The sequence below is a fragment of the Nannobrachium achirus genome, assembly GCF_963921795.1.
Source record: "Nannobrachium achirus genome assembly, chromosome: 9".
Taxonomy (NCBI): domain Eukaryota; kingdom Metazoa; phylum Chordata; class Actinopteri; order Myctophiformes; family Myctophidae; genus Nannobrachium; species Nannobrachium achirus.
Genome location: NC_137818.1, coordinates 1,806,304 through 1,826,077, shown reverse-complemented (window position 1 = coordinate 1,826,077; position 19,774 = coordinate 1,806,304). Strand labels below are relative to the sequence as shown.

General features: G+C 42.3%; 1 pseudogene across 1 annotated transcript in view; it reads right to left on the bottom strand.

The window, feature by feature from the left end:
• Positions 1-4,640: 4,640 nt before the first annotated feature.
• Positions 4,641-19,774, bottom strand: part of LOC308291799 (signal peptide, CUB and EGF-like domain-containing protein 3) — a 125,114-nt pseudogene continuing 109,980 nt past the window's right edge. The window contains exons 23-26 of the transcript XR_013963354.1: positions 17,722-17,919; positions 15,592-15,744; positions 8,454-8,533; positions 4,641-5,328 (exon numbers count right to left, since the gene is read on the bottom strand). The product of XR_013963354.1 is annotated as a signal peptide, CUB and EGF-like domain-containing protein 3 (transcript). The remainder of the gene's footprint in view (positions 5,329-8,453; positions 8,534-15,591; positions 15,745-17,721; positions 17,920-19,774) is intronic.

Below are 19,774 nucleotides of genomic sequence, written 5' to 3'. Positions count from 1 at the left end.
ACCAGTGGAGGGGAGGATGTTTCCAACTAACGCTAGTCTACCATACCAGTGGAGGATGTTTCCAACTAACACTAGTCTACCATACCAGTGGAGGATGTTTCCAACTAACGCTAGTCTACCATACCAGTGGAGGGGAGGATGTTTCCAACTAACACTAGTCTACCATACCAGTGGAGGATGTTTCCAACTAACACTAGTCTACCATACCAGTGGAGGATGTTTCCAACTAACGCTAGTCTACCATACCAGTGGAGGATGTTTCCAACTAACACTAGTCTACCATACCAGTGGAGGATGTTTCCAACTAACACTAGTCTACCATACCAGTGGAGGATGTTTCCAACTAACACTAGTCTACCATACCAGTGGAGGATGTTTCCAACTAACACTAGTCTACCATACCAGTGGAGGATGTTTCCAACTAACGCTAGTCTACCATACCAGTGGAGGATGTTTCCAACTAACACTAGTCTACCATACCAGTGGAGGATGTTTCCAACTAACACTAGTCTACCATACCAGTGGAGGGGAGGATATTTCCAACTAACACTAGTCTACCAAACCACCAAGAACCATTTACTAAACAAGTGGAGGGAAATGTTCCCTGGCAGACTAACTTAATATCAGAGGCCTGAAATTTCTACATTTTAGGGGCAAGGACACTTTGCCTTCTGTGTTTTGCAATCAAAGTCACAGGAATGGTTTAAAGATGGAGGACGATTTCATAATCTCAACAAAACACTCTGGTGTCCACATGACAAGAAAGAGTGTCTACTGTCTGCATAATTGGCAGAGACAGCTGGGGCATTAAGGCCACTGTGGCCTCCGGTCATGCCATTGTTTTGAGGGGCACAAGGGCAAACTGAGGGGCAACGACGGCCATGTCTTCATGGCCTCCATGAAATTCCTGCCCTGGTCGAGACTATAGTATTCTATTTTTCTTTCTTTTATGTTTGATAAAAGGGTGTTGGGCTCACTAATAAGCTTTCATCATTGTCATTAGCTTTACATCGACAATGCAATTGTCAGTAACAATTTGATTGCAATGTGATCCATTTGAACATTTTGGTCCATTCTAACCGAAGATGGTAGCACATTTAATTTGTGTACATTTTCTATTAACTTACCCTGTTTGGTCATGATTCAAAACATCTTCTTGACATCAAAAGCATTATATTTTTATATTTATTTCACTATATTTTCTGGGTGAGAGAATAAAAACACTCCTAGCGTACAATTTATGACCATTTTGAACATAAATGAGTTGGGCGAGCGATGCCCTCTGAAACAAACAAACAAACAAACAAACAAACAATGCCTTTTATCTACGGCCAGTGTGTAAGGGGTCATAACACAGATGAAAGGTTAGTAACTCTGAGGACCCCCTGTTGAAGATCTCTGTACTAAAGGGATAGTTCACCCCCCCAAGGGATAAATCCCCAAAGACACCCCCCCCCCCCCCCCCCCCCAATCCCCACTATCAATTAAAGGTGTATTCAGTGATAATGAAAGTGGCCGGGGGTCATCTTGTCCCTTACTGGCCTTACAGCGTGGAAATGTTTTTTTTATTTTATTTTTTAGATTTTTTACACCATTATAATGTTCTCGTTTTGATCATTAGACCCAATCACTGAATATCGCTAGGCCTACGTTTCCAGCTTCAAGATGTGTATGATACTGATTTACTACCAGACTGTGGCATTTTATGAGTTCAGTAGTTTACAATCAAGGCATTTAGCAGACATTCTTAATTCAGAGCGAATGTGGTTCTCAAAACTTATTTTGACCATCATAACATGACTACAGCCATACTCTACCCTGATTGGTCGAGGACTGGCTGGCCTCCTCTGAAAACCAAATCTAGCTATGCTCGTAACATGGGCCATGGTGGAAGTCCTTATATGGTCAGCACACATTCTAGTGAGGAGAATGAATGGTAAATGTACCAATTGTATTCTTATTTGAATGAAATACAATCACTGAATATACCTTGAATCACCTCATGAAAGCGTTGAATTTGTGGAGATTTAGTTTTGTTTCCGTTGAATGATTTTAAGGTGTGTTGCTCAGGCGTCTTTGGACAAGGAACTAACTGGTATCATGGGCCAAAAAAAGGAATTTCAGAGTTATTCTCCAGCTAAAATTAGGATTAAACTATTATTCAACCCTCGTCTAAATGTATTTTCATTATTTACACAGAAATAAAAAACAGAAGACACAACCAAAGCACTCGTCCAACAGAAACAGGTAAATGTGTGAGAAGATTGACTTCCTGTATGAGCAGATCAACTTCCTGTGAGAAGATCGACTTCCTGTATGTGAAGAACTGTCCCTAAAAGATTTCCTGTCTTGCTTCTGTTCTGTTCTGAACCCAGAAGGTAAATAAACGTGGTGTAGTGGACAGGACACATCAGAAGGTAAATAAACGTGGTGTAGTGGACAGGACACATCAGAAAGACATGAGATTGTGTGGAGTTTGCATGTTCTCCCCGTTGATACCCTCACAAAACATGCAGTAATCCTGGTCTCAATATTGCCTCACCCTGGCCAGCCGGGGCGCCTGATGGAGGGGAAAGGAACTGGTTGGAATAACATGTTCCTTCCACGCGCTACGTCCATCCCAGGGAAATCCCCCCTGTCAGGTGAAAAGAAACAACTTGGACTCCTCATGCATTGAAGGAAGCATGAGGTCAGTCCGTTGTCTCCCCAGGCGCGGCAGAGGGAGAGCAGAGCCCAGGATTACATAGGCAATTGGCACTGGGTGAAAATGGGTTACAAAATCGTGGGATAAAAAATATTAAAAAAAAGAAAGACATGAGATTGAATAATTAAAGTGACAAAAGAACAAAAAAAGAAGCAGCAAACATAAATGTCCCCGGAAGACATTTTTTCTGTCTCTCTGAATAAATGACCCACACATCCTGCTGTGTCCATCAGACCAGGGGTTCCCAAATATTGTTTTAATCCGAGGCACCCCAACATTATAATGTTCACTCCCAGCACCTTATATTTATAGCATATTGTTGTTGTCGGGTGGAAACCTTGTATGTCCAAAACCGTTCGTTTTCTATTTATCATCTATAAAATGTACTAAACTAGTGAAAACAGCAGATCTACAAGCACACAACGCCTCGCATCACTAGTTTTGTGCGACAGTCTTGTATGATGAAGCAGGGCTTTGCTTTACCAAGAGACGTACACATCTGAAACTTGGAGATACAAGGTTTTTGCCCGACAATGATGATATTTTAATTATTATGTTGTGAGGAAAACGTTGAGATAACAGCAGTTTTGGTTAGAACTGACTGAAAATAACTTTGTACTTTTAAATGAAACTAAACTTTAGTTTTAAATGATACTAAATATTTTTTCAAGTGTCCAAATAAATTCCAACTATTATCAAATGATCCCGCGGCACCCTTGGACTGCCGTCACGGCACCCCAGGGTGCCCCGTCACCCCAGGGTGCCCCGTCACCCACTTGAAAATCCCTCCCTCAGAGGATTCATCACATTCCTGTCAAACCTTCAGGAATAATAATGATGATGATGATGATGATGGTGATTATTGACCATGGTACCGGTAAGGTGTATACATGGGAATAAAAAAAAAATAGCAACACATTAAGAGATAATAAGGGTTGACATTATAAGGTCTTAACCTCGCATCGCCAGTCGTTTCCAACGTATGATCCGCTCTGGGCGTGGAAACAAGCAGAAGAAGCTTTGTTCTGGTCTCCCCTGTTTGTTTCCACAATCCCTGTTTAAATGCTAGAGACGTGTAGTCTCGCCATGGTCGCTGTGAGTTGGACTAAAAGATGGACATTCCAAACAAACTTTTCAAAAGATAAGCAAAACTACGCTGCATCAAGGGTTTTATTGGGTAGGTCCTAAAATGATGTCCTTGAGCGCCAGGAATTGTTTTGGGTTCAAACTGAATCCAGTAGTTGGTAGTTCAGGCTAAAGTGTAGTCCGTCTGACGACTAGAAAATGACGCAGGCTCTTTCTGTGGGACTGAGTTACCAGGGCCCAAGGTGGAGGGGCATTCATTATTCTATAGCTATTTAGCTATTGAAAAATAGAACATATACAAGTTCACCACGCTGCGAGCTTGTAGATCTGCTATTTTTGAAAAGTCGTTAAAATGTGCAAATCTTTGAATATATGTATTTTTTAAGACAACATTTGTAACTCAAATTTTGCTCCTGGGGGGGGGACTGAATATTTTGAGATGGGGGTCCGTGGCCAAATACATATGAGCACCACTGACATAGAAACATAGGTTTTTTATTTTTTATTTTTTCAAAAAAGGATTTGAAATATTCAAAGATTTTCACGATTTTTCAAAAAAAATAGCAGGTCTACAAGCACAGGGGCTCCACAGTGAAAACCCAGGGCCCAGAATTTGGTGCGACGCCCCCTGGTGGCAGACACAGTGCTTACCACTGGGAGTGAGCGATTGAACACCGGAAAGAACACAAAATCAACGTCCATAATAAAGTTTTCTTTGTCAATAGAAACAGAAAATACATCTCATTTCCTCTCTGCTTGGTGGAAACCTCCTCATGTCCCAAACTGTTACTGTTTTCAGGATTCAAAAACCACCAGAGTTAACAGATCTACAAGCTGGAAGACGCCAGCTTGTAGATCCACTACTTTTGATGCTTCTGTGCGACCCTGCAGTAATGCAGTATATGACCAGAGCCTTGTATTAGAGAGAGTCGCGTCACTCCTGTTCACTTCATGGGGCCAGCAGGTCTTCTACATACACACCCATTGGTGAATAGTGACAAAGCGCGAACCAGGAAGTGTACAGAATGCATTGGAGTCTATGAGGGGAAAGTGACATCTGGAGTTACATGAACCAACGTGACCGCCGCTGTTTCTGATGCTGTATTGGCAGTAGGGCAGTTAAAACACATTGGATGCAACGCAACGCAACGTTAACTGTACTGTCTGCAGTTGGTTTTGTTGCGTTGGAAGTCCTGTGAAAACGGCTGCATGTGACCTGGAAACGAAGTGTGTGCGTGCGGGTCTGCTCTAATATAATCTGGTCTGGAGTCTGCTCCACAGGTGGTTAATAAGATGTGATCTGGAGTCAGTTTGTTACTGGTACACGGTATCAGGAGGAACGGAGGGGGCGGGGTTATAATCTGATCTGGGAGGAGTTCAGTCTGTTACTTATATGGTCGCAGGAAGGCGGACACTTTGCTGCTGATGAGGCGTATGAAGGATCGCGGCAGCATCTCGTGGGATTCTCTAGTGGTGTACTTGAAGTAGTTGTTGGGGTGAGCCAGCACGTCAAACAGCGTCTTGATCAGCTTCTTATCCTGGTGGAGGAGAGAGAGGGTCCAGTGTTTACTGTCTAGTAGGGCATTCACCAAATAGTTGAATATTCGAATATCAAAGTCACTATTCGACTTTGTTCACCGAAGTTGAACATTCGCTTTTATTTTTGTATTTTTCTTTAAAAAAGATATAGTTTATAAAGCTTGGCTAGATAGGAAGTCAATGTCAGAATGAGTTGTCAATGCCCCTGGTGGATGAATTTGTTAATGCTCTATACCAGGGGTTCTCAAAACTTTTTAGGCCGTGACCCCCAAAATAAACATATTTGAGACCCCCACACTGACAAGCACTTGGAATTGTAGGTATTACATTTAATGTCACTCGGTTCCGCTGAAAAATATTGTGAAAATAGCAGATCTACATGCTCACAACGCCTCGCAACGCGAGGCAATGTTTGCCTCTTGCTTACTTAATATTTGACAGTTTGGCCAGTCCTGTCGAATATTCGACTATTTGAATACTTTGAGGTTGAATAATTAGAATGCTAAAAATCACTATTCGTGAATGCTCTACTGTCTAGCTATTATTTGTCATAAATCTGCAGACATCCCAAGTCTCCTGGAAGTTCACGGAAATAAGTGTCGCTCCCCGGACACCTGCGAGTGCCACTGAAACTCCCGGAAATCTCGGCCGGTCCCGCAAAAATGCCAGCTATATCCGCCGTGATCCGGTCTAGAAACCGGATCCACAACCCGCGATGCAAATAAATGTGTTCTCATTCGTCGTCGAACTGTCAATCTGGCAAATGAATGATTGTCATTCGCTGTGGGAGATGTGGGCGTCTAAAAGTGACCAGCCATTGTGGTCTCAGATGCAGAGACTGGGCTCTCAAGCGTGAAGGATATAATCTGTTCATAACAGTAAACAGACAGGTTTTGACAGGTCTTAGTTAATATGAATAAAATAACAGTACTTTACAACAGTCGGTTCTTTTTCGCTGGACATACAGCTGGACATGTAGCTGCAGTGCGTCAGCCTGTGCGACGCACGGCAGCCTGCAGGCAGGCTGTTGTGTCTCACTGTGAGAGTGACAGAACTTTCTCCCAAATAGGTAAGAGTCTAGACATCATGCTATAAATTAACCCAATTATATTAAGCCTAAAATGGTTCTGCTGCCGTGCAGAACCGTTTTAACCTTTTTTTTTATCAATTTTTAACCGTAGAAAAAAAAGAGTAAATCCGAGAAAAAAAAAACTAAATCATTTGCAGCGCGTGAAAAAAAATATCGGGTGAACGGGTGCACGTGCGCTGTGCACATGGGACCTCCCGCAAAGACTGATCTCCAAGTTGGAATGTCTGAATCTGTCTTGTGGTGCGGCCTTTCGCAGCAGCTAGGTTGTCATGACAACGATATACCAAACAGACTAAAATGTAATTAGATGGCATGTTGTGTAGAGTAGACAGACGGCAGCTCATCGTTGACCTGGAATCCTGTATTGACCTTATTCACAAAGCGGCCATCTTGGATCACATGACCACATGCGGTGGCAACGCGTGTTTCCTAAACCCACCAGGATCGAGTTAAGACCCGCCACGCAGAAACGCCCCTCTCAATAATCTTATATGAAAGTGCATATATGAACGTTAGTGCTGCTCGCTCAAGTGCAAAGCAATATCCTACTGTACCTACTACCTACCGATCCTTTACAATAATACACGCAGCATAATATGCCCAAAGCCATATCCAAACTATAACAATTTAACTGATAATTAGTAAGAGTTTGAGCACAGTAGTGACAAATTAATAGCTTTCTCATTAAGTTTTTCTCTTTAGCAAAGTTACAAAGTTTTACCTTTTTTAAGCACAGTACAAAGTAAGTTCATTTTTTATTTTTTTTAAGCACAGTTTATTTTGAGCACTGTATTGTCAAATTAATAGCTGTGCATTGTGCGAATGCAGGCTTTTCTCAGTACAAGTTTTACTGACTTTATCCACTCTCCATGTGTCCGGCAAGGATTTCAGCCACTCCTGGAAGTTCTCGCGTTTCCGCGAGGCGGGTCTTAACTCAAGCCTGGTGGGTTTAGGAAACACGCGATGGCAACACAGGTCCAAGATGGCCGCAGTGTGAATATGGTCAATAGTGTGTATAATTTTAATGTGCTGATTATTGTTTTATTTATTATTTTTGGTTATTCTTCTGTCAGACTGATGACAGGTCCTTGGTTTACCTACGATCCTAGATTACCATCTCTATGCTTTTGATGTCTCACCTGATAATAATAATCTTTATTGTCCCCGAAGGGAAATTTGTCTTCACAGTCTGTTCAAACAAGAAACAACACATAGCCAAATAACAACACAAACATATCACATCAGTACCCCACTGTACACAGAAAAAACCCTCTTAGCGACGGGGGCGATTGTTTAGCAGATTGTTAACTCATTCCCTGCCAGGCCCGATAGTCCCGAGATTATTCCAATGTCTTTCCCCGCCAGGCCCGATAGTCCCGAGAATTTAATTTTTTTTTTTTTTTTTCAAAAAAAATTTTTGAACCCAAAAATGGAGTAGGCATGATAGCAATCGCGAAATTGCATGTTTAACCCCCATAGCAACCCCATCTTTCAAGCATGGCAGCCATTTTGGCAGCCATCTTTGTTAAACATAGTGGCTGTTATCTCATGAATGCCTGAACGGATTTCCATTCGTTTTTTTTTGTTTGAAAGCTGTGAGCAATGTGGACACACGTGGTGCATTATCTAGGCATGGGTGTGCATGATCCGTGCACACCCAATTACATGGAAGTCTATGGAGACGAATGGCAGGTGGGAGTACGGAGGTATGTTAAAATGGCGGTCAATGTGTTAAGTGCAGCGATGGCTGAGGGGACAAAACTCCTTTTAAACCGAACTTTGTGCCACGCCAAGGTTCTGTATCTTCGCCCAGCACCTTGTGCTGTGCTTTTAACAGCGTCTGCTAAATGCCTAAATTGTAAATGTGTAAATTGTAAATGTGTAAATTGTAAATGTGTAAATGTGTAAATGTGTAAACTGTAAATGTGTAAATGCCTAAATTGTAAATTGTAAACTGTAAACTGTAAATGTGTAAATTGTAAATTGTAAACTGTAAACTGTAAATGTGTAAATGTGTAAATTGTAAATTGTAACCTTTAGGATTTCTTGATGGTTTTCTGAGGCGTAGAGTCTTCCGTCCCTCACGATGTCTTCTACAAGCTGTTCGTAGTCCTCTGTGAAGTCAGAGCAACACGGCAACACTTTCAGGTTTCAAGAGAACATTGCCACAAATCAGCTCCACCCCGACCACCCCAGTGACCAGTTGGCATGAGGGTGAACATCTGAGTTAATACCTATACCCAGTGACCAGTTGGCATGACATCTGAGTTAATACCTATACCCAGTGACCAGTTGGCATGACATCTGAGTTAATACCTATACCCAGTGACCAGCTGGCATGACATCTGAGTTAATACCTATACCCAGTGACCAGCTGGCATGAGGGTGAACATCTGAGTTAATACCTATACCCAGTGACCAGTTGGCATGAGGTGAACATCTGAGTTAATACCTATACCCAGTGACCAGCTGGCATGAGGTGAACATCTGAGTTAATACCTATACCCAGTGACCAGCTGGCATGAGGTGAACATCTGAGTTAATACCTATACCCAGTGACCAGCTGGCATGAGGTGAACATCTGAGTTAATACCTATACCCAGTGACCAGTTGGCATGAGGTGAACATCTGAGTTAATACCTATACCCAGTGACCAGTTGGCATGAGGTGAACATCTGAGTTAATACCTATACCCAGTGACCAGTTGGCATGAGGTGAACATCTGAGTTAATACCTATACCCAGTGACCAGCTGGCATGAGGTGAACATCTGAGTTAATACCTATACCCAGTGACCAGTTGGCATGAGGTGAACATCTGAGTTAATACCTATACCCAGTGACCAGTTGGCATGGAGGTGAACATCTGAGTTAATACCTATACCCAGTGACCAGTTGGCATGGAGGTGAACATCTGAGTTAATACCTATACCCAGTGACCAGTTGGCATGAGGTGACATCTGAGTTAATACCTATACCCAGTGACCAGCAGCTGGCATGACATCTGAGTTAATACCTATACCCAGTGACCAGTTGGCATGAGGTGACATCTGAGTTAATACCTATACCCAGTGACCAGTTGGCATGACATCTGAGTTAATACCTATACCCAGTGACCAGCAGCTGGCATGACATCTGAGTTAATACCTATACCCAGTGACCAGTTGGCATGAGGTGAACATCTGAGTTAATACCTATACCCAGTGACCAGTTGGCATGAGGTGAACATCTGAGTTAATACCTATACCCAGTGACCAGTTGGCATGGAGGTGAACATCTGAGTTAATACCTATACCCAGTGACCAGTTGGCATGAGGTGACATCTGAGTTAATACCTATACCCAGTGACCAGCAGCTGGCATGACATCTGAGTTAATACCTATACCCAGTGACCAGTTGGCATGAGGTGACATCTGAGTTAATACCTATACCCAGTGACCAGCTGGCATGAGGTGAACATCTGAGTTAATACCTATACCCAGTGACCAGTTGGCATGACATCTGAGTTAATACCTATACCCAGTGACCAGTTGGCATGACATCTGAGTTAATACCTATACCCAGTGACCAGTTGGCATGAGGTGAACATCTGAGTTAATACCTATACTAGGGTGGATCTTAAATTACCTTTTTTAGATTTTCTTGAGTCTCACCCCCCAATTATGTTCCAATGTACAAAAAAATGCTTTGGTTAAAATTTGGTTGAATTTCAAGCATATTTAGAGGTAGCTCAATCAAGTCAAAGATTGTACATTTTATTGGTCAAAATCGAATTGCACTGCAGGCACATTTAAGTTATACATTACACATTATTCTTATACTAAGCACAGAAATTATATTTTTTAAGCTTACAAATCTAAACACAAATCTGATTACATGTTTGTCATATGTCAAACCAGAATTAATGTATTGTAGGAAATAGCAAAGCAAAGAATGACAATTGCTATTTTTCATTTAACGTGCACAATGACATGTCTTTATTGCACACTCTTCAATCATACTCACAACACACAACAAGTACACAGCCCCACTTCCTTGTTTACCCCCAAAAACCCCGAAAGTCACTGCAGTATAGCAATTCAGTAGTTACTGATCAATTAAAGTTTGTTTACGGCTATCGGGATACTTGTGCCGATGGTTCTGCACAATTTGCAGCAAGTATTGGAGTTGGGACTCATCTTTAGTAATGAGACCACAATATTCTTGTATTAGGTCAACCCCACGCTCTGCATGATCATTGACAACATTCATTGCCTTCACTACAGCCAGAGCTTCTTGGTAGTCTACCCTGGGCTCCCACTCATCGGGATCAACGTCAAGGAAGTCATCTGGGAGATCCATCATTTTGAAAAGCACTTCAATGTTCTTCCTTGCAATTGTTCCAAGGTCAATAGTAATTCTCAGTTCATGATCTTCATTTCCATCTTTCATGGCTCTCACCATCAGCCTCTTCGTTTGCGCGCTCACTTGACTGTCAAACAATGCAAGTCCGACAATCTCTGGAGCAAAATACCATAAGTGATTGGAACACTTTTGAGAAGCAGCTTTAGACACCTCAGCATTTATTGATGAATATTCCAGCAACGATTTTAACAGCTGCCAAGTAATTTAGTGGAGCGCTGACAGCAACAGGTGCCATCATCCATGCCTTCACATAATTGCAAACTGCAAAAATGCACACATCCATGCATGCTTTTTCTTCCCTGAAGGTCAGTTTGAATTGGCCATGAAACATCCAGATCTTCATACAATAAATAACCTTTGCCATCCAACGGGCATGATGGGTAGCTCCTGGAGCTCTGAACCGGATACCTCGAGCAGCGAGGTATCCGGTTCATCAATAAATGCTGAGGTGTCTAAAGCTGCTTCTCAAAAGTTTTCCAATCACTTATGGTGAACAGGGGCATATGAAGAGAATTACTGTTGACCTTGGAACAATTGCAAGGAAGAACATTAAAGATTTTTTCCAAGGTGCTTTGAGTGGGAGCCCAGGGAGGACTACCAAGAAGCTCTGGCTGTAGTGAAGGCGATGAATGTTGTTAATGATCATGCAGAGTGTGGGGTTGACCTAATACAAGAATATTGTGGTCTCATTACTAAAGATGAGTCCCAACTCCAATACTTGCTGCAAATTGTGCAGGACTATCGGCACAAGTATCCCGATAGCCGTAAACAAACTTTAATTGATCAGTAACTACTGAATTGCTATACTGCAGTGACTTTCGGGGGTTTTGGGGGTAAACAAGGAAGTGGGGCTGTGTACTTGTTGTGTGTTGTGAGTATGATTGAAGAGTGTGCAATAAAGACATGTCATTGTGCACGTTAAATGAAAAATTGCAAATTGTCATTCTTTGCTTTGCTATTACCTACAATACATTAATTCTGGTTTGACATATGACAAACATGTAATCAGATTTGTGTTTAGATTTGTAAGCTTAAAAAATATAATTTCTGTGCTTAGTATAAGAATAATGTGTAATGTATAACTTAAATGTGCCTGCAGTGCAATTCGATTTTGACCAATAAAATGTACAATCTTTGACTTGATTGAGCTACCTCTAAATATGCTTGAAATTCAACCAAATTTTAACCAAAGCAGTTTTTTGTACATTGGAACATAATTGGGGGGTGAGACTCAAGAAAATCAGAAAAAGGTCATTTAAGATCCACCCTAACCTATACCCAGTGACCAGTTGGCATGAGGTGAACATCTGAGTTAATACCTATACCCAGTGACCAGCTGGCATGAGGTGAACATCTGAGTTAATACCTATACCCAGTGACCAGTTGGCATGAGGTGAACATCTGAGTTAATACCTATACCCAGTGACCAGTTGGCATGACATCTGAGTTAATACCTATACCCAGTGACCAGCTGGCATGACATCTGAGTTAATACCTATACCCAGTGACCAGTTGGCATGAGATCTGAGTTAATACCTATACCCAGTGACCAGTTGGCATGAGGTGAACATCTGAGTTAATACCTATACCCAGTGACCAGTTGGCATGGAGGTGAACATCTGAGTTAATACCTATACCCAGTGACCAGTTGGCATGAGGTGACATCTGAGTTAATACCTATACCCAGTGACCAGCAGCTGGCATGACATCTGAGTTAATACCTATACCCAGTGACCAGTTGGCATGAGGTGAACATCTGAGTTAATACCTATACCCAGTGACCAGTTGGCATGAGGTGAACATCTGAGTTAATACCTATACCCAGTGACCAGCTGGCATGAGGTGACATCTGAGTTAATACCTATACCCAGTGACCAGTTGGCATGAGGTGAACATCTGAGTTAATACCTATAGAGCAGGGTTCCCCAATTGGTTTTCTCCAAGGGCCGAATTATGTCTAGGGTACCAAGCCAGGGGCCACAACATTGAATTATGTCTAGGGTACCAAGCCGAGGGCCACAACATTGAATTATGTCTAGGGTACTAAGCCGGGGGCCACAACATTGAATTATGTCTAGGGTACCAAGCCGAGGGCCACAACATTGAATTATGTCTAGGGTACCAAGCCGAGGGCCACAACATTGAATTATGTCTAGGGTACCAAGCCGAGGGCCACAACATTGAATTATGTCTAGAGTACCAAGCCGAGGGCCACAACATTGAATCATGTCTAGGGTACCAAGCCGAGGGCCACAACATTGAATCATGTCTAGAGTACCAAGCCGACGGCCACAACATTGAATCATGTCTAGGGTACCAAGCCGAGGGCCACAACATTGCAGGGGGCGACGGTGGCGTTCCCGCTACTCCAGCGACAGTTAAGATATCGTCGTTGTTGGGTGAAAATCTTGTATGTCCAAAAAAATGATTTAAACTAGTTCAAACAGCCGATCTACAAGCACACAACGCCTCGCACCGCGAGGCGTTGTGTGCTTGTAGATCTTCTGTTTTCACTACTTTTGTGTGACGGCCTTGAATGATGAAGCAGGGCTTTGCTTTGCGAAAGATCATACACATTTTGAGATTCAAGGTTTCCACCCGACAACGACGATATACTAGTGTTGTTGCTGCTCTTATACAGACAGTAGCCCCCCGTGGGCCGCAAATGGCCCACGGGCCGCCTATTGGGGAGCATGGCAGTGGCCGTGGTTTACTGGTGCCACTAAAACAGCTCCCGTTCATTTTCCTCATAGACTTTCACGAAAATATTTATAACAATTATGTGAAGCCTGGAACCAAGCCATCCAGGATGGCAGTGAATTATGACCATAAAACCTTTATTTTCTATGAAAAGAACATTTTGAAAATCGCTAAACAAAGGGTATTTAATTTATTAAATGTGTCCCAGCACGGCTGACAGTTAGTCATTGATTTTTTTTTTTTCATTTTCATTTTTTAATTTCATTTGAAAGCTGGGGATCATAGCTACAAAATGATATATTGGTTGTGGAGATTGACCCAACCGTTTTGAAGATATAGCTTATAGAATGATGCCATGCTGAAATAGTACTTTTGAGATATTCAAGTTTTAAATACATTTCTAACCTGCAATGACCTGACTCCGCCACATGGGGAAGTAGAGAGCCAATCTTCAATTCAAAGAAGCTTTATTGGCATGAGAACACAAACGTTTACACAGTGGTGGAAAAAGTACCTACATTTTATAATTAAGTAAAAGTATCAATACTGCAATGTAGAATCACTCTGTTACAAGTAAAAGTCCAGAATTAAAAATGTACTTGAGTAAAAGTACAAAAGTATTGGTATCCAAATGTACTTAAAGTACCAAAAGTACAAAATGTTTGAAAATAGCAGATCTACAAGCTCACAACGCGTCACACCGCAATGCGTTGTGAGCTTGTAGATCGGCTATTTTCAAATAGCCTTGGTATAACATAGGGCTAAAGTGGTTTATGTATGTTTTAAACTTTAGTTATTGCTTTGTAGATTTAGATTTAATAGCCCAAAACATACATTAACCACTTCAGCTGTTATTGTAGCCTATACACATTTTGGCCATTTGAAAATTGCTCACATTGTGAGCTTGTAGATCTGCTATTTTAAAAATATATTTATTTAATACCGGACTTCTACTTGTAACAGAGTATAAATTGCAGTAGGCAACTGCCTACTGATACTTTTATGAGAAAAGGAAAGTATTTCTTCCTATTTTTGGACATCCTTCAGTCAGATTGAAGGATCATCTGACTCTGATAATGAACCACAATCTACAGGCTACGCTTAACCGCCTCGCGTTGTGAGCTTGTAGAAGAGCAAAAATAGTTTGGTCGCGTTTTATACAACAGATGCCTACTGTACGTTAGCCTGCAGCTAGCGCTAACTAACGTTAGCGTTAGCCGTTAGCCACTCATCAGCCAGTCATCCAGAATAGTCTAATAAGTAAATTTTCCGACGGCGAGTGAACGAGCATTCCATGTGTCCTTCTGATGGATTTTTTTCCTGGCTGTGAATGTTTTTATTGTCCAAAAAGAAAACGCTCTGAACTTTAAAACTAGATAGTTTACGATGACACTGTTCTAAATCAAAGCTAAGCTAACTCAGTGACAAAGGACGTCCTCGCCATCCGGTCCAGGCAGGAAACTGATCCTTTTTTCCACACCAGAGAAGAAGAACAACGGAATAATAATTAAATAAATAATAGATTAAATCATTATAACAACGTAACGTGGTTCATTTGGAACATACGTGGCACTACATGAACGGGATAAATACTGTGATTTGCAACGCTAGGTAATGGAGCGCCGATATTACCGCATTTGGCTACAAATGGCTAACACAGGGTGGTGAAAACTAACATGTTAGCTGTATTCTGGGAGGACCAACAACATTATGTCCCGATCTCTCACATTAATTAAAACAAGTCGTATTTACATGCAGAGTTAAGCTCTGGCGTTTAAATGAAATGTAGCCTGATATTTATGAAATGCTTTAGTGGCTTTATCACATTTTAGTGAAAAGAAAAAAAAAAGGTATTTTCAGCTCTGGTCTAAAGCAGTACTTTCCGAGATGACTGGCTCCCAGCCAAATTGGGACACAAATGTAGTATATCAAATAATGTAATATTAAAATATGTTTTCACATAGGATCAAAGTAAAAAGTAGTAGACGTAGTAGTGGTGTACGTACCGTCATACGTGACGTAGTAGTGGTGTACGTACCGTCATACGTGACGTAGTAGTGGTGTACGTACCGTCATACGTGACGTAGGGGATCTGGAAGCCGCGGGCGCTGTTGGCCTCGTTGGACTTGAAGTTGATCCACAGCCTTCTGGAGCGAGCCGTGAAGGCGATGGGGCGCTCGTACGTCTGGCACGTCTCGTACGTGGTGATGGACGTGGCGGACCCTGTGGGAGGGGGGGGGGGGGGGGGGAAACGTTATAAAATCTCGCGCATGCGTTGTTCCAGTGTTTATACCTGTGACCCCCGTATGACCCGGTAGTGGTCCATATGTACCGGGGATCATCAGGGAATCAGTCCCTACAGAACTTTCTCGCGGGAATGCGAGGATTCTGAGTGACCCAGTGCTCTGGCGGTCATTCGGGATTCATAGAACCGTAGTTACCTACGTAACTTTCGTTCTATTTCATCCCTCCTGACCGCCAGAGGCGGTGCTTTAACACATCCCCTGCCTTTTAATCTGAAGAGATGCTTGGTGCCTTGGTGCCGCGCCGTTTCCTCCGTAGGCCGCCGCTATTATTTTGAAGGGCCGGAAGGGGGTTGTTTTAGTTTTTTTGGATTATCACTTGACGGCAACGATTACGTCATCTAGTCACATGACAGTGTGGGTCCAGAAGAGAAACATGTCTGCGCCCATCCCGAGTATTTGTGTACAGTATGGAGACCACTCTTTGTATAAGAATGTCTCTTTTGGAGTAAATGAAGTCTCTTTATGGGCCTCTCAATGGATTTACTATGGAGGACGTTCACTTCGCGTGCACGCCTGACGTGCGTTGTAAACAAATCGCGGACATTACCGATGCGGGCGGGACCGGAGCGACGTACAGTAAGTAATTATACCTTTACTGTATATACGGTAAGATTCACAGTCCTCACCGTCAACGGCGCCATGGTTTTAACCCTTTCAATGACGGTGAGGACTGTCAACGGCAGCAGAATTGATTGATTGATTGATTGAAGGCTTTATTAGAAGTTTGCATAGGAAAAGGTACAGTTTCATGACGGTACAGTTCACTGGTACAAGGTCTACTAAAAGGAGATCCATGAAAAGACTAAGCTTATTTCCACAGGAAACCATTTAAGTATCTCATATAACATTGAATGACAGACAAATAGAACACAGTACTATGCAGTAGATATAAAGAAAAGGCAAAAAAAAAAAGAAAACAGTAAGTCTAAACAGAACTGTTAAGAAAAAGTTTGCAATCATTGGGTGCCGCTTACCAAAATGGCTTTTATAGTCCATGGGCCATACGAGTTGTCGGTATCAAAAAGGTGGCAAAGGTTACCATGCATTTTATAAAAGCTCTATATCTGTAGATTATATTTTGGTATGATAACCCTTCCTTAGACACACAGCTACATTGGTGTTATCAGCCGCTAGAGTTGGTGTCCCATTAACTTTACATTACAGGAAAAAAAAGCTAAAAAATAATCTGCTTTAAGTAGCATAAGAGGGGTCAAACTAGGGGGTTTTCATGATGCTGAATCCATTGCAAGCATCTGTTTTGCACGAAAAACATTCCTGGGGCTAAAACAGCCCCCACAAAAGTGTGAAAAGTGATGACTCATCACTAAACCATAGTCTTGTGGGACAGTTTTTAGCCCAAGGAATGTTTTTTGTGCAAAACAGATGCTTGCAATGGATTCAGCATCATGAAAACCTCTTAGTTTGACCCCTCTTATGCTACTTAAAGCAGATTCATTTTTAGCTTTTTTTTCCCTGTAATGTAAAGTTAATGGGACACCAACTCTAGCGGCTGATAACACCAATGTAGCTGTGTGTCTAAGGAAGGGTTATCATACCAAAATATAATCTACAGATATAGAGCTTTTCAAAAATGTATGGTAACCTTTGCCACCTTTTTGATACCGACAACTCGTATGGCCCATGGACTATTATCTCAACGTTTTCCTCACAACATAATCACTAAAATATCCTCACTGTCGGGTAGAGTTTAGTACATTTTAGGTTTTGGACATACAAGGTTTCCACCGACGCTATGCTACATAAATGTATAAATTTAAGGTGCTGGGAGTGCTGGGATTAAAAACATATTCATGGGGTACCCTGAGACAAAAAGGTTTGGGAACCCCTGCCCTAGGGGTCCCCGGACCCCCCTTGTTGAAGACCCCCGACTCACAGTTCTTCCTCATGACCAGCACGTCTCCACACTCGTCCTCAGAGGGGAGGAAGATCTCAGGGACCACGATGAGGATCTTCCTCTTGCTAGGAGGGTTGATGTTCCACACACACTCCACGTTGGCAGGGTAGTTACCAGGGTAGTTGGGAGACTCGATGTAGCCTGTGAACTCTCCCATCTCTCCTCCACACTCTCTGTCTGCACACACACACACACACACACACACACACACACACACACACACACACACACACACACACACACACACACACACAAACGTACACGCACGCACACGCACGCACACACGCAAGTGGATGTCAAACATTTTAATGTATTTCCATTTTCCGTGAAGAAAAAAGAGTTGAGCCGTAAGGCAAAGCTCTCTGTCTTTCGAGCAATCTTCGTGCCCACTCTCACCTATGGTCATGACCGAAAGTACAAGGTCTCGGGTACAAGCGGCCAAAATGAGTTTTCTCAGAAGGGTGGCTGGTATCTCCCTTAGAGATAGGGTGAGAAGTTCAATCACCCGAGAGAGACTTGAAGTAGAACCGCTGCTCCTACACTTGGAAAGGAGTCAGCTTAGGTGGTTCGGGCATCTAGTACGGATGCCCCCCGAGCGCCTTCCTAGGAAGGTCCTCGATGCACGTCCCACTGGGAGGAGACCCCGTGGCAGACCAAAGACCAGATGGAAGGATTATATCTCCACACTGGCCTGGGAACGCCTCGGTATACTCCCTGAGGGAGTGGAGGAAGTTGCGCAGGATAAGGAAATCTGGAAGTCTCAGTTGGAACTGTTACCCCCGCGACCCGATTCCGGATAAGCGGTTGAAGATGGATGGATGGATGCATATATTCTTTCTTTCTTTCATTCTTTCATTCTTTCATTCTTTCTTTCTTTCTTTCTTTGTGAAACAGTGGCAGTCTTTTTTTTTTTTTTTTTTTTTTTTTTTAAAGCTGTAGTCCGGTCCACAACGCTGGTACATGTTACAGGCACAGATCGTGTGCGATGCGCGCACGTGCCCACGTTAAAAGGTAAGGACAATTTGGCAGTTTGGTAGCTATGTTTAACTCATACTCTGCGATCCCCGTCGATCCCGGAGATTTCCCAATGTACCGCACTGCTATGCCCATCGATCCCGGAAATGTAATTAGCTTTAATCATTATGAAACAATTAAAAGTATGATCGTGGATTATGGCCGTATCGGAGATTTTAGGCCCGCCTCCTAACTGTATCCGGCCCTATTTCCGTTTTAGACCGGATCTAGGTTTCCGCATCCTGTCTATGGACCAATCGTAGCTCCCGCCCCATAGGTTTCCTTTGTAAACAAGGCAGCAGCCTGCACGTTCATACCTTCGTCTTTTTTCTCAACGTTTTTTTTTATTTGTTAGCTGTTTAATTCCTCTACCCGCCTGGCATATGCTCTGCGCACATATCGTCTGCTATGTGCGCGAACGTGTCCACGTGTTACCATAGCGCACAGCTGGCTGTTTCCAATGTTTTTTTATGTAAACACTGGCGGATAAGCAGGGATACAGCGTGGCAAGTCTATTTCAATGGGGTTTTTTTTATTCGAAAGCTGTCACCGAGTCTACACATCTACTAGATGAGTCGCGCACAGATCGTGCACGATGCGTGCACGTGCCCACGTTAAAAGGTAAGGACAATTTGGCTGCTGCTTACTACAGCTATGTTTAAAATGGCAGCAAAATTGTTAAAGGGATCCCTGGCTAATACGACAAATATGCCTTAATACATTATAATTGTCCTCTATAAATACAATGTAAAATTAAAAACACCTTAAATATTTAATTTCTTCTAAAAATATCTAATCTTTCACTCAATAGGGGAAATGCCTGTCGCAAGTTGATGATGTCATAAATGTCATGTGTGATCTATCCCTATGGAATTTATGGCATGCATGTACAAATAAAAACAAACGTAATACTTCCTATGGTTAATGTGAGCATCAAATCAATATTTCAAATGTGTTTGTGTTTTATTTTTTTGCACATGCATGCCATAAAAATGACACATAACATTTATGACATCAT